This window comes from Myodes glareolus, chromosome X (genome assembly GCF_982192425.1).
Source record: "Myodes glareolus chromosome X, mMyoGla1.1, whole genome shotgun sequence".
Taxonomy (NCBI): Eukaryota; Metazoa; Chordata; class Mammalia; order Rodentia; family Cricetidae; genus Myodes; species Myodes glareolus.
Window position 1 is genome coordinate 29,812,053 of NC_142053.1, and position 14,798 is coordinate 29,826,850.

General features: G+C 42.1%; 1 pseudogene; it reads right to left on the reverse strand.

Moving 5' to 3' along the window:
* Positions 1-505: 505 nt before the first annotated feature.
* On the reverse strand, positions 506-1,914 carry LOC146889284 (arylsulfatase K pseudogene; annotated as a pseudogene).
* Positions 1,915-14,798: the final 12,884 nt, after the last annotated feature.

Genomic DNA, 14,798 nt, shown 5'->3' on the forward strand with positions numbered 1-14,798 from the left:
TATATCTGGGGTTTATGTTCCACTAAGTAGTTTTAATATATCAAATACAACCAAATAGTCCTATCAAATACAAGTCATGAAGCATCGTGATTTATAAATAATAACCAACAGTTATTAAAATATTTCACATTATATATTATCCAGAGAAACTTCCACTATTAAGCTTTCAGAGATTTGTAACAATAAAGTCTTAGTAGCAATCATTTTTGAAAATATATAGTTCTGTAATCACTGGTTTTAAGATATAGTGAATATTATACTACCTCGACCTACAGTCCCCCTTCTCTACCAACTGAGCTAATGGATGAAATTTATACTATATATATTTAAAGTAAGTAAAATTAGCAATTAGGAATGCTGCTCCTGTTTACGATGCACCAGCATATTTATACATACCTCGAGAACCCTGTTTATTATCGCTCACTGCTACTAGAGAAGAGTGAGTTTTAAGCCACTGGTAGATTGTGTTTCCACGTTTGGTTCTTTTGGCCACTCTTGATGTCACCTAAGGTGCCATAACATTTGAATAATTTAGTCCTACACCTTGTTTCCACATCATAAGTGCTCTCTATTGTGTCGATGGACAGAAGACACTTCTGAGTAGTTTATAATAGAATGAAGCTTCTAGTCCTTAGAATAAGTGGTTCCTGGAAATTCTGTAGCAGTATTGTTAGTACATCCAGATCTGAGGAAAGATCAAGAAGCTGAGGTACCACCGGAGCACCGTCAGAGTAGGCTATGTACTTCCACTGCCAACTCACAACAACGCTTGCACCTAGAAACATTTGCATAGAATCCATGGAATTCACACAGACTCTAAGGCAGCAGAAGTTTTGGTATGTATGTTTATTTGTAGATCGTTCTGATGACGGTGGCAACAGAAAGTATTCACGCCTGGCCTGAGGCAGAGGACCCCCAGTAATAATAGCAAATATCAAACTGAGTAGGGTAAATATCTCCAAGAGAAACCACATTTGGTACTTGTAGGTTGCTCTTCATTCCTGGTCCCATCATTAAAAGTGGAACATGGGCACAATCTTCGTATGTACCCACTTTATAGAACTGCCGTTGCTCCTCAGCCATCTCTGTGTATACAACAATAGTGTTCCCGGAGAAGAAAACTTGAAGAGCCAAAATAATCTCAGCTACCATGGCATCTTTCTCAGCATGCCTAGCATAACAAAAAAAAAACCCTCTAATATTCTTGATTTCCTTTTTCGGTAAACAGCCCGGTGAAGCTTTTTGTATAGGAAGAATCAATCCACAGGGCGCATCTCTGACAAAGGCAACCACTTTGAGACTTTAATGACACCACAAGCTACTTTTTCAAGCCAATAAAGAGGTTGTGTGAAATGTTGAAGAGCCAAAGTTTTCTCCTGGAGATGGCGAAGGTTAAGGGTGTGGTCAATTCAACCCCACACAAAGGACAAATGGTTTAGTGTAGTTAATTGCATCCTGTCCTAGCCAACCGACCGTTTTGTAAGTATCCTACCAGTCCCCTCCCGTCACTCGTTTCTATTTATATTGGAGAGAATATTAACCATAGGCCTGCCCCCTGGTCTGAATCAGACTGCAACATCTCTTGGTCATGTTTCCACACAATCACTGATGGAGTGATGACCTGGAGTATAGTCTAGTTTCCCAAATGTGTGTGTCTGACAGCCTTGCTTCTCCATGACATCCGTCCAGGTTGTAGAATTTGGATCGAGACTCCGAAGTGCCCACTTCATGCTGTTACGCGTGGTCGACACCAGAATGCAGTTTGTGGAGGCATTCCAAAAGGAGGGGCTGTGTACTTTGATGAAGTTGATGAATGGAAGTTTTGCCAAGTAGCTCCCTGGTTGTAGTGTTCACATTTCCACCAAAGAAGTCACTGGCAACCAGCACCGCATTAGGTGTCTTGGTCACTCTCATCCTCGGCTCCCATGCGCTGGAGTCGTTGCCCCAAGTGCAACACTCACAGCACCAGCATAGAAGACAGAGGCGTCCAGAGGCAGCTGTTGAGGGGTGAGGAGGGCTGGGACTCTGGATTTTTCGTTTGGTTTCCATATACTACACTGGGATTGAACTTTTCTCATTACAAAGTGTGTCTTTCATGTTCCAGTATTTTTATCTTAAATCTACCTTGTTCTGTTTTCTTTATTTAAAAATATTTTATTTTATTTATTCCTTATAATTTTATACGTGTATATAATGTATTCTGTTCATAAACATCCCTTTTCCCCTCTTGTGCCCCATTCCCATTCCCTCTGTTCTCTTTCTTCTTCCCAACAGCATGTCCTTTTCCTGTTTCTATGTTTGCCCACATTTCTTGTGGTTGCTTTTTGCTTATCTTTCCCCTTTCTTTTACTTTCATTATATTTTTTATTTTTGAATCTAAAATGTGTTTTTAAACTAGCATATATTGTATATGTCTTTTAATCCATTCTCGAACCCCCTGCCTGTTAGATAGCCTATTTAATACCACCTATGTCATTATTTTGGAGATAAGCCTAAAGTCTAAACTGTCCTGCCTTCGCCTCCCAAGTGCTGGGATTCCAGGCATGTGCTGCCACACCCAGCTTCAATATCATTACTGGTATAGCTGGATTTATGTCCACCTGTTTCTTGTTGTCTATATGTACTACGTCTGTTTCTTTTGTTTCTGTATTATTCCTTTACTGATATTTTTTATATTAAGTAGATTTTAAATGCAACACTTTAATTCTGAAAAAATTTTTATACTTTTATTTTTTAGTGCTCTTATAAGCCTAGCATATTTATATTATCAACTTTCAGGTATCTATTAAATTGTTTACAGTGAAATATAGATGATAGTCCTATATTGAACAATATTGCTTATGACTATGGATTATAAAAATGTTGTACTAACAAATATATATCTTTTGGACAATATGGAATGATTACATACTATATGGTTCTAATTATATAACATTGTAGAAAAGGTAAAACTAGATACTATAAAAATGTCAGTGGCTACGAAATTAGTAAAAAAAGAATGAATGAGCCATAGAATATAGAGGATTTTGAGAACTACGGAACTATTGTGAATGCCATTGTGATGATGGATACGTAGTCATTATACATTTGCCACACAGAGTAGATCCAAATGTGAACTATTGGCTTTGAGTGATAGCTATGTGGGCTCATCAGTTGTCCTAAGTGCACTGCTCTGATGGACAGAGAATATTGAGAGTGGGGGAAGAACTAGAAATAAGCAGCGAGTGTTAGCTTCACTTTATGCTTCAGTTTGCTGTGCCCCAGAACTGTTCTAAATAAAGCCAATTAAAATGCAGCTCAGTAGCAGAACTTTGACATAGTCTGTGTGTGACCCCGAGTTCCATCCCCAGCACTGTAAAGAAAATTGCTATGTGCATTTCTTCCACAGTTTTAAATAGATGAAAGCCTGAAAACTCATTGTAACCATAACACTTTAAGGTTCTTCTTCCTTCCTTTCTTTCTTTCTTTCTTTTTTTTTTTTTTTGAGGCAGGGTCTCTCTTCTCTTTGTAGCCTTGGCTGCCTGAAGCTTTCTATTTAGATCAGGTTGGACTTGAAATCCTAGAGATCTACCTGTCTTCACCTTCCAAGTGCTGAGAGATTAAAGACCTGTGTCATCATGCCTGGCCAGGTTCTTTTATTTTGGGTAGATGATGGTAGTTAAATTTGGACCTGGCTATGTACGCTGATACGTCTCCATTCAAAGTCAGTATTTTTTCCAAGCCTGTCTTTCTCCATGACACTGCTCTTGTCTATAATCAAGTTAGAAAGCACTGACTTCCCAAATGCTTAGTTCCAATCCCAACAAATGAACAGTAAGACTCAGTAAGCAGGCTAATTTTCTAAGTTGCTATAGCTTTCTTCTTTTTCACTGCCTGTAAAGGTCCCTGTGCCACCATATTTGAAGGCTCCTTCTGACTCTAATCTCCCTAAGGAGCCAGCCTCTTCCCTTGGATCCCCAAAATGACAATAGCTGGAAGGTAACCGCCCCTCTCCCAGACCTTGCTCGAAGTCAATCAGCACCTGCCTCCTACTCATCTCCCAGGATGAAGTGTGGAAGAAGTTTTGACATCACAGTTGGAAATTTTCCTGACTCGGGATCAAAGGGATTAGAGCAAGAAAGAAGACAAGCTAATGATTAAAGCGAGAGTTGGGGATACTATTTCTTTGCGGCTATTCCTAGCAGTACTGTACTAGCATGTGACTGGCCCAATTTAACATGACTTTCTATCTGTGAAAGCAGGGAAACTAATCTGTCTGGGCTCACAAATGACTCAGGGGAAAGTGTGTCTGTTGCTACCATAAGGAGGTCTGACCAAAGAAGTCTGGGAATTTTTATAAATAAATAATGGGAAAAAAAGATTCTGCTTGTAAACACCGTGCCTTTCCACAGCATCATTTCTTTTCTTAGCTAGGTTTTTTTTAAGGAACAGATTTTTTTTTATCATTGAGTAGATAGGAACTTGGCTGGGAATGGGAGGAGCACAGGTTATAAGGGATTTAGAAGGTACACATCTTGCCTCCAAAGTTCTTATACTCTTACTTGAGAAAGAAAACTTTCACTGGAGAGGAAGGGTGGTAATAGACTAGTGGGTATTCTAGCAGTTCATAGTGTATGGTTCTTCCTATCAGGAGTGAGGCTGAGTTTTTATGAGAGGAAGTTTTGTGTGGCTAATAAACTGTGAAAAATGAGGACACTGGCCAGACAGGGTAGCATGTGCCTGTAAAGCACACGAGAGGCTGAAGAATAACAATTGTGAGTTCAAGGCCAGCCTGGGCTACATAAAAATCTATCTTTAAAAACATGAGGGTGCTGTATATGTTTCTTAAGAATGAAAGACTAGCTGGGCAGTGGTGGCGCACACCTTTAATCCCAGCACACAGGAGGCAGGGACAGGTGGATCTCTGAGTTTGAGGCCAGCCTGGTCTACAGAGTGAGTTCCAAGACAGGCTCCAAAGCTACAGAGAACCCTGTCTGAAAAATACAACAAAAAAGAGAAAGTTATTTGAAAAGTTGCTTTCTCTTAAAGAATGACTTTGCTAAGCCAGGTATGGGAGCACAGGTCTGAAATCCCAGCACTTGGAAGATTAAGGCAAGTCAGGAGAATTACATATTTGAGGTCAGTCCAAATTACATAGTGAGATCCTGTCAAAGGAAGTAATGGGGGAAGGGAGAAAGAGAAGGAAAGAAAGAACAGGGAAAAATAAAGCTCTCCTAAAGCCTGCCTGGATCTGTTCTTTAAAGACGTTAGCAGATTCCAGAAGCCTTATTTCCTTGACCTTCGTTTTCATCGCCAGTGTTGCTGCCCATGTTAAGAAGAAATAGGACTCCACTCCTTGGACAGTGCTACATCTCAGCTGCCCTACAAGTTTAGACTGACCTTTCATCTAGTTAAGGCCCAGGAGAGATGGTTGACTCCATCAAGGAAAAGTGGTGAGAGACATGACCCTATATGGACAGAACCTTATGCTTGGTGAGGCAGTGCATACCGAATTAGTAAAGTAGGGGCGCTCTTCTCCGTGTTCTGCTTTCCTGATGGACAGTAATTTCATGTGATTTGTTTATTTGTCCCCCAAACTAAAGAGCAAATAGCGCTGAGAGTGGTGATCGTGTCTGTTTTGCTCTCTGCATTCAGTACCACTATCTGAGGCAATGGGTTGCATTAATCATTTAGTTTATGGATGGATAGATTCATTACTTAGCAGATTCATTAAAGTAGACTTCTAGCCTGACAAGGTGTAGATGAAAAGGAGCAAATAAGTGAGGACAGACAGTGAAAAATAAACTGAGTTCTTTGTTGGGAGACAGGGAATGATTACAATAACAGAATGGGCAATATGGGCTAATAGCCTTGTATAATTGTAGTAAGAAAGTAAGAGTGAAGATAAAAACCAATGATTGTTGAGCATCCTCTGACTATCTAGTACCTTAACGTGTATGAACTCATTTCATCTCCACAATCCCAGAGATGAGTACTACTATGATACATGCTTGAGAGATGAAGAAGATTTGGGACCCGAGAGTTTAACTAACTTGCTCATGATGCCCTCTTGAGACTCATCTTCCACTGGTTTTGTGTGTTTCTGAGCTTCCTCTGAGAGGGCATTCTGGTTCCAGTTCACTTTGCCAGTTCTGTGTGAATAGCTTTAGGAGATAAGCTTCCCCGTGGTACAAGCAAAACGTCAAGCATAGATACTAGCCCTCATGAAAGATTTCAGTACTCAGTACTCAGGAGGCAGAGGTAGGTGAAGCTCTGAGTTTGAGGCCAGCCTGGCTTACAGAGTGAATTCCAGGACAGCCACAACTACACAGAGAAACTCTGTCCCAAAAAACAAAATAAATAAGTACAAAAAAATATCCAGCGTGTTCAGGTATTTCCTCTTTGAGTAACTGGGACAGGACTTGGAGAGAAGGGATATTAACCTAAGAAAATGTTTATTATATTCTGGCCAGTGCTATCGCTGTGAGAAAGAGTCCCTTATCTCTCAGGAAATTAAGTCAGGAGCTTCATGTCTTCTGCTAGTATCTAGGAAGATGTGACAAATTACCTTGTTACCATGCGAGTCACATTGAAATCCTCAGTATCTTCCCAGCTCGTTTCTGTCCCAGATGAAATGTATAAGAACCGCACCCGGAGCTCTTTAGCTCTGCAGTCCGCACACATCTCCCAGGGTGGTGTTGCTTCCCAAGGTGTTGGGATTGCCTTTGATGACATTCTACCATGAGTTGTCACGCATATCTCTGCTCCACGCAACCTGAGCTCACTTTCCAAGTTTGGGGACAAAAAGAGCAGGTTTAGCATATCCGATTGTTTCTCCTTCTATATTCTAGGATAGTGCAAATCCTTTCCCTATTTTCTTAGTCATACTCTTTTCAAGGACTGTGGTTCTTGAGGGAGTCGGGTTTTTACCAGGTAAAGATATAAAAACGGACAGAATTCCCAGAGAATACAACTGGAACGTCCTAGACACTTCATAAGCAAACAGCTAGTCTTAGCTGTTTCAGGCAAACTGGCTAAACCCTATATTGAAACAGCAGGCTTTGCTCATCTGTCCTGGGCCACCTGAGTGGTAGGATCCAGAGATTCCATTTCCCCACTAATTCTAACCCTTGGCTTAGTCAGGAAAAGCAGTTTCAGTAGCTATTTCTTGTCTCAGGTGTCCCAAGCATCCCTATTGTTCACTTAGGTCTTTTCCTCTCATTGTTTACCAACTCTTTTTATGTCCAGTGACGTCGAGGTGGCAGACAATCCATTTTCATTGTTCACGAAAGCCAGAGAAACAGCTGCCATCCTGGGGCTGGAGAGAGAGGAAACAGGAGGCCGTGGAGAAATGAGACCATTTTCATTTATCGTGTTCCCAGAGGACTGTTCCACCAGAAGGCCTAGGAGTTCCATCAAAATGATTGCATGCCACCCTCACAACAGCCCTCTGAGGACACCAAGGTCTGCAGAGATGAAGTGACCGGCCCACCATTACATGCAGTAACAGCAGCCCTATGCTAGGGTTTCTTTCCCCACCCTGGGTGTTGGCAAGTTCAGAGGGGGGTTCCAAGAAGAGTCTCAGGACAAAGACTCTTTGAGTCTGACAGATTCTATCCATATTGGCCAGAACACAGAAACCCAGGGGCAAAGAGCAAGATAATTCTGTGCTGTACCATGCATGCTTCCTTTCAGAAAGGTGGAGTAGAAGGAAGATTTGAGTTGGTAAGGACTGGTATACTGCAGAACTTCGGGGGTTAGAGAAGTTCCCCTGGCCTTCACTATTCTCACCAACTCCCAATCGCAAAATTATTTTGTTGCTACTTTATAACTGTAATTTGCTACCTTTGTGAATCATAATATAAATATCTGATATATAGGCTCTCTGATATGCAGCCCCCAGAAGTGTTGCAACCCACAGGTTGAGAACTGCTGATCTGCACACTAAGGAGTATCTTGAGCAAGTTGACTTGTGCGTCTACATGAAGAGGCCAGAGGGAAAAAAAATAGCTTAGTTCTGGCCTGCACATGCCATAGAAAAACCTTTTCCTTCATAGTCTGAGACTTAGGAATTCTGTAAGGACAGGGCAATACAGCTCCATGGTAGAGGGCTTACGTAGCAAGCACAAGTCCTGAGTTCGGTTCCCAACACACACACACACACACACACACACACACACACACACACACACACTGAGGGGGGAGTGGAGAACACACGCACAGCACAAAAGTACAAAAACAAAAGGGAACTAGGAATTATTTAAGAACTGGTATCTTCACCAAGGATGCAATGATTTAATACATTTGCCATGGAAAACAGAAGTTCTCTTAGGACACAACATGAAAAGAAAAGGCTATGGAGAGTCTATGCATATCCTAGAAAGCAGCCAGAGATCTCAAGTAGGCAGCATTATGCTGTTTTCTACATATGTGGGTACCAGGCAAGCTCTCTACCAACTGAGATACGTTCCCAGCCCCTCTTTTTCTCACGTGTAATGTTCCTGCTTCCCTCTCAGTTTTCTCTTCTCACCACTGTCTAGAAGAACGCACAGGAGATGGAAATAATTCCACAGGGTGTTACTCTGGTTCTCTCAGCTTGCTACTATGCAGTTGGGAAGGGTCTCCTGTGTATCTTTATCTGTTAGCAAATTGTGTGGCTCATTCCTGACATAGTCAAATTCTATAGCCAAATATGTACTTGTGTATATGTCCTATATGTGTCTAGAACAGAAAGTATATGTGCAAATGTTGCCAAATGTTAACAGTTTATAGATAAAGGGCATGCTGGTGTTTAGCACCATTGGCTTTTGGTTTTTCTTTGATGGTGTTGTTTTGTTACTATTTTGTTGTTGTTTTTTCCCAAGACAGGGTTTCTCTGTATAACAGCCCTGGCTGTCCTGGAACTCACTCTTCATTTGAGCTATTGCCTAGTTCTAGAAATTTTTCCCCCATTTTGTGCTCAATGGGAAAAAGCTTGTTCCATCCCTAGAGGCTAAGGTTAGATATATCTGCCTTCCCAAAGCATTTCTTGAGTTCATGTCCCTTTAACTCCAATATTCTTCGGTTAAGAGAGGTGGAGAATACTAGGGGCATAGAAAGTGAGATATAGGTAGCTATTGGGACATGAGAAGGTCATATTAAATGAAGGGGGAGTTAATAGTCAGTCCCAAATTTTTACTTGGAAAAATATTACAAATTGAAAATAACCTTGATAAATACCAACATACTCCTCATGTATAAATTGATGACATCTTACATTTACATGTATGTAATCTTTTATAAACATATATAGGTAGTACTCACAGGCATGTATTTGCCTGCAGCATTAGAAATGAAATTGCAATCATACCACTTCACAATTAAATACTCCTAATACCTTCTAAGAATAAGAGGACTCTCTCCTTCTCTTGCATAGCCAGATAGCATTGTCATATTCAAATACTATAACTATTCTAATAGAATAGAATAACATCAAATCAATGTTCTAAAATTGCCTCCAAAATATTCTAGTGGTTTATATTGACAGTATTCAATCAAGAACTACAGGTTTCATTTTGTTGCCTTTTTAAGTCTTCTTTAATCTAGATTCTGAAAGACTACTTCTGTTTTTCCCCTTTTATTAATACTAATATTTTTGGAGAGTCCAAAAAAGTGTCTCATAAACCATCTGAATTAATGTTATTTGATTTCCTGCTTCTGCTGGTTAGTTTTATGTCAACTTGACACAGACTAGAGTCATCTGAAAGGAGGGAGCCTCAATCAAATGAATGTTTCCATAAGATTGGCTATAGGGTATCTTTCTGTGATTGATGGGAAAGGGCCCAGCCAGTTGAGGGTGGTGTCATGCTTGAGATGGTGGTCCTGAGGCCCATGAGAAAGCAGACTGAGCAAGTCATGGGGAGCAAGGCAGTAAGCAGCACCCCTCCCTCCATGGCCTCTGCATCAGCTTCTGCATTCAGGTTCCTGTCTTGTTTAATTTCCTGTCCTGACTTCCTTTGATGGTGAACTGTCATGTGGAAGTGTACACCCTTTCCTCCCCAACTTGCTTTCGGTTGTGGTGTCCACCTCAGCAATAGTCACCCTAGCTAGGACACAAGAGCATCAGCTAGAGGTTCATATATCACTAACAGTGACCCTGTTATTAGCTGTAGTAAATTTGATGACTTCACTAAGATATAAATTTTCTAAAATTCTTCATTGCAATTGTACATTTTTCTTTGAAACTAATAAGTCATCTTTGGAGTAATACTTAGAGACTGAAATGACCTGAAAAGATGTTACTAGTAGTTTTGTAATATAGATTCAACTGCTGTATTGATAAAACAGAAAAGGACCTTAAGAAGTCACATGTTCTTTGAGGTACTTCCCAATAGCAGCCACACCAGATATGATATTATGGCACCCACTTTTAGTTCCAGCACTTGAGAGGCAGAGGCAGGAGATCTCTATGAGTTGTCGGCCAGTCTGTCTATAGAGTTCCAGGCCAGCCAGAACAACATAAGATATGTCTCAAACAAAAGCTTTAATAATGAACCAAGACAGGCACTTTATTTAAATCATTTATCTTTATACCAATATAATGGCTGCACACCTAGGAAAACTGAGGGTCAGAGAGGTGAAGGTCACAGAGTTATTATGAGCAGAAATGAGTCAGGGAGATGGCTCAGTGAATAAGAAGGTTTGCTCTGCAAGCATGAGAACCTAAGTTCAAATCCCCAGAACGCCCTTGAAAACCTGGGCATGACTGTACATGCCTGTAATCCCAGCACTGAGGAGTAGTAGAGCTGTAGAGCTGGCTGGCTTCTATATGGGTGTGCACATTCTTGGGTAAATGTTCTCTCTCTCTCTCTCTCTCTCTCTCTCTCTCTCTCTCTCTCTCTCTCTCTCACACACACACACACACACACACAGTGGGGGGTGGAGTAAGAAAGAGAGGGAGGGAGCTGTTCAGGTATAGTGGCACTTGCCAGTAATCTTAGTATTCAAGAGACAAAGTCAGAAGGATTGTGAGTTGCGGGCTAACCTCAGCTACCTAGCAAGCCCCTATCCAAAAGGATTGAACATGTAGCCTACATTATGCCCTGGATTTGATGTCCAGCACCACAAAATTAAAAGTGGCTACTAGATTAAATTCTAAAATCCATGTTTACACAGTATAATGTACTCCTTAATAAATAATTTCACCAGACTTAAGAAAACTCTTCACAGTTTTTTTTTTTCAAGAGTTCCAGATTCGTGACACTCCTGAGAACGAGGGAACAGGGACAATGAACTTTCAAGGGGGGCTTGGCAGATGATGCCACTGAGAAATCAATTGGCATTCCTGTGGTCGTACAGCAAATGAATCACTGAACACCGATGCTGATGGAGAGACCTTTAGATCTGGCTTACGAGTTTGACTTTGATTTAAGAGGCAGCTGAGAGCCCCTGTGATTTCTGACTACTGCTTGCTGAATCTAGAGTGAGTTCATATTGGACGACTGTCATTCACTGCCCTCGGTGTGATGAAATGCAGCTGCCTGATCATAAACAGGTTTGCAGGATTTCATGGGAAAGCCTCGTGTTATCTAACCACCCCTTCTATGTTTGGCATGTTTGATTGGCTCTCCTTAGGCTCACTGCTCTCTCTCTTGCCTGGTGCAGGGAAAATTCTCCTCTTAAGATATAACTACTTCAAGGAGATCTCTCACACTCACCCTCCACCCTCCATCCTCTGCAGACAGGAAAGAAGCCTTGCAGTGTATGATGAATGAGTGTAGTCCCTGGCTTCCCTCCTAAGTCTACAAATGTTTGCTTGAGAATGCAAAGAAAATGTGGCAGTGAAACACATGCAACACATATGCATACATGTGTACACAAAGGCACTAACATGCATATACACCAACACACATAAACACAAATATATACCAACTCACACACTAACACACATATACACACAAATAAGCACCAACACATGTGCATAAACACACAAATGCACAAAAACACTCATATATACTAATACATGCACACGCACAAATGTATGCAAACACAAGCACACAAATACACATTCACACAAATATACAGCAACACATATACATACAGAAGCACAAAGAAACACACAAATCCATGCACCAACACAGATACACACACACATACACACCAACAATCCATAGACTGTTCTGCTCAAAAGGGCCATTTGTGATGTGGGGCTTCATTGAACATTTAATTTGAGGCCACCCATTTCTTAGTGACAGAGCTGTCAGGAAAGCATGTCTGCACCTGTTGCAAAGTCTCACTTACTGCTGAGCACAGACACAGACACACACACATATAGAATATCGTCCTGTGCTCTTGAATAAAGTGTGTGCGCGTATAAAGTATCATCCAAGTTTAGCATATGTCCCAATAAAGCAGTCAGCATCAGATATAGACACAGCACATTTCAAGCTTAGGCGAGTACTAAGAAGAGGTCATGCATGCATAAAAAGCTTCCCTTCCTACTCCTCAGCCCCAACAGTGGATGCTTAGGGCACCTCTGTCCTATGACACCGAAGTTTGAGCAGCTCCAGGGACAAGCTGCTTCCCGACCTGCAGAGGGGACTGAACTCTCTGGCTAGATGTGTTTAACAATAATCTCCCAAAAAGAAAACCTGTCACTCCTGTAGCTTTTTGCCTTTAGAGGCTTCTGCCCCCCTTTGGAGTCACTCGGAACAAGGGATGCGCTTTCCCACATAGAAACTTAAACTTCTGCCACCGGTTCCCAGCAGGGACTCTGAAATGATTTCTTCCCTGTGTGTCTCTAAAGTTCATTTTCACAGTCAGTGCTGCCCCCGCCTATATTGCACCACTCCACCTTGCTCAGCAAGCAAGCAAGAGGTTCTGGGAGGCTGGACCAATGTGGGTCCACGGCCCTGCCATCATTCTGCTTGCCAAAAGCCACTTAAGGCGGCAGGTAAGTACGCAGTTCCAGAGGCACATTGGGTTTCTGAGGGGTGCCAGCCTAGTTTAGGCAGAAATGGGCTCTAACTTAATAATCTGCTCATCACACACAGTAAGAGACACCCTGACTTATTCAGAGACACCGTGGGTGGTGCAGAGGATGAATAAGCATGATTCACTGCCACTCTGGCACCCGGGGCACGAAGAATAATAAAACCCAAAGAATTGTAGCCGCCTGAGTAGTAAATTAAGAGATCCAGGGCTCAGCTAGACTCTAGACATCAATGTTACCATGGCAATAAAGGGCCCCAGCGTTCAGCAGCTATTACAGAGCAGGCATCTAATAGGCTAGTCTATGTCACAGCCAAAGCCCAAGGGGCTAGCAAAGAAGACCAATTAGCATATCCATTCATTATGGGCCTCTGCACACTTCTTCTCTTAATTCCAATTAGTTGTTTGTTTGAACCAACATCTCTTGCCTGTATTATACCCGTTAGTGCCTTTTAGCCAGCAGAAATAGGATTGAATTTCCACAAGGTCTTCACAATTTCCCAAGCCTTCATTTTTCCCCACGGGGGTCTAGTCTTATGTAGTCACAAACCCACGGCCTTCAGTCCCTCGAAGTGAAAGCCTCTCACACTTTCCAACTGTACTCGACAGATGGAAACCGCTTTGGAATGTGATGGGCTAAGGGATTTTCCTGGAACCTAGTGAAATAGGGATCTGGGGCCGTAATCTGGACCATTTAGGTCAAGGAAACCCTCTGATCTTAGACAGTGAGCCTGCTGGCTTGGCCTACCGGCCATTACTCAGAGGCTAGCTGTTCGGGAGGGGGCTGGGGGAAACATTGGACACCAGGAACCAGGCTGACACCATCAAAGTCAAGCTGTAACTATTCCAGTCCGAAGTACCGCCCTTCAAAGTCTGGCCTGAGGCCTGCCTATTCTGGAAACCCTCCCTCGGTCATCACAGCCCCAAGTGAATTCTCCCTCTTCCTTCACTTCAAGAAGGACACCCTTTGTTAGGAAGTGTTTATGGGTAGCCTCGGGCCCTAATTTGGCCTATCACTTCCTTCCTCAAATGACTTGTCCACTGAGTGCACAGGTGACTAAGGCTAAGAGGGACAAGGGATTCTAGAGCATTCTCAACAGTGCCTGGATGACTCCAATATCAAGAAACTCTTAAGCTCCATTGCCCCGCCTACACCCTTCTCCTCATGCCTAGTCTGAGGAGTCAGCTACTCCCTGCAGAGGGAAGCTGATCTTCCGTGACTATGACACACACTGCCCACTCACATATAAACACACACCTCCATTTAATTGTCCACAGGAACAGATGTGAGGAATTAGCCTATGTCACATGGTACCACCAAAAATCCTCTAAACTGCTCTATCACCTCTTCCTTCTACTCGGGACAGAAAAGTAGAAGAGTCCAGAAGACTGTTTCTGTTCTTAATTGCCAGTCAATGGCCACAGAATTTTACCAGAGCAAACAACCAGGAACTTCTATGGGGGAGAAAAGCAGCTGTTAATGCTTTGTCCAAGGAAAGGGCATGAGGCTTTGAAGACTTGAATAATGTGTCTTTGAATCTGTAGTCATATTCAAGGCCTTTAAATTCTCCCTTCCATGCCTTTGCAACCACTGATCTACTCACCGGTTCTGGCTCCATCCTGCTCCACTGCTAAGAATGTTGTCTGTTTTTTTTTTTAATTGACAGAAATGGCTTCTTATTTAATTCTTTTTAGGGTGTTTTGCCTACATGTATATCTGTATACCACATGCAAGCTGTGCTTGTGGAAGCCAGAGAGGGTGTTTCATCTCCTGGGACTAGATGCTTTTGAGCTATCATGTGGGTGTTGGGAATTGAACCCGGGTCCTCGGGAAGAGCAGCCAGTGCTCT